This window comes from Chrysochloris asiatica, unplaced genomic scaffold (assembly GCF_000296735.1).
Source record: "Chrysochloris asiatica unplaced genomic scaffold, ChrAsi1.0 scaffold00217, whole genome shotgun sequence".
NCBI classification, from domain to species: Eukaryota; Metazoa; Chordata; class Mammalia; order Afrosoricida; family Chrysochloridae; genus Chrysochloris; species Chrysochloris asiatica.
Genome location: NW_006408735.1, coordinates 1,478,259 through 1,479,967, shown reverse-complemented (window position 1 = coordinate 1,479,967; position 1,709 = coordinate 1,478,259).

Genomic DNA, 1,709 nt, shown 5'->3' with positions numbered 1-1,709 from the left:
AAAAAAAAAAAATTAAGAAACCCTAAGAGTTCTGTGAAGCATTATCAAGAGAAATAATTTACACATAATAGGAATTATTAAAAAAGAGGAAGGAAAAAAAAATCTAGAGAGGATTTTTGTTTAGTTTTTGAGATTTATTGAAAGAATACTTCCCTAATTTCATGAAGATGAAATGAAATGGAGTTCATACAGGATATATCTCAAAAGTAAGCCTCCAGGACATGTCATTAAAAAAATAAAATAAAATAAAAAACCTTTTCAAAGAGAAAGATAAAAAAAATTCTGACAGTAACTCTTGAAAAATGAAGCATCACTGTAAAAGGTACACCAATAAGACTATGGTTTTTCCACAGAAAATATGGAACCTACAAGGTAACAGGATGGCATATATAAAACCTTGCTTGAAAAAAGAGATTTATCAATCAAGAATCATATATCCAGCAAAATTGTCTTTCAAATAAGATGGTGAAACTAGGAACTGTTGAAGGTAAGAGAAATTAAGGGAATTTGTAACCAGACTAATATCACAAGTAATATTACAGGGAGTTCTTTGCATAGAGCACCAACAACATTAGTGAACAACAAAAACCTGAAATTAAGACACATAGCAGCATCACAGACCCAGAAACCCATCCAAATAAAGAGTTCCTAAAATTAAATAAAACTGCCAAGCCGAAAATAGTAAACCAACTGTATGACTCTGTAAATGACAACTTTAACAAAATGGGGGAATAAAGGGTGTTGTTATAGAACTTTCAAGTGGAGATAAAATCAAGCTGTTATCAAGATATAGCAGACTTTAAACATAGGAAAACAAAGGTAAATTTAAAAGTAATCACAAATAAAATGAGCCAATCTACTCACCAAAATAAAGATAATTTTTCAAAAGACTCAATAAGCACTTACAGTTAAGTGGAACACAGAAACTGTTAATATAATACACACACACGTACACAAAAAATGACAGCACTAAATTTATATTTATAAGTAATTGCATTGAATTTAAATAGTTTAAATGTACCAATCAAGGCACAGAGAGTGGCAAAATGGATTTTAAAGACATGATTCATCAAACATGTTGCTTACATGAGACTCAACTCAGACACAAAGACATAAATAGGTTAGAAGCCAAAGAATGGGAAAAAAGTATATATATATCAAGCAAGTAGTAATCAAAGAAGTTCAGGAGTGGTCATTATAATCTCTGATACAATAGATTAAACCAAATTCAATTATAAGAGACAAAGAAGGGAATTATACATGATTAAAGGGTCAATCCACTAAGAGAGTGCATAATAAACATTTATGCACACAATGACCGAACTCCAAAATACATAAAACAAAATCTAACAGAACTGAGAAGAGAAATAGAAAGTGCTACAATAATGAAAGACTATAACATATTAATTTTGATGACAGACAAAACAACTAGAAAGAAACCCAGCAAATAAATATCCAATATAAATAATACAATCAAACCACCTTATGTCATACACATAAATGAAGGGAATTAAAAAAGCTTGTGGAAAAATGGAAGTAAAAGACAATGGAATTTTGTGATAAACTCTTTTAAGTTCCCTCATGCAAACCATGCCAATAACAGGAGTATAGTATACCTTCTTCTATAATGGACACAGGTTATTCTTCAGACTACATCACATTTTGCACTACAATGAAAACCTCAATACATTTAAAAATTACTGAAATAA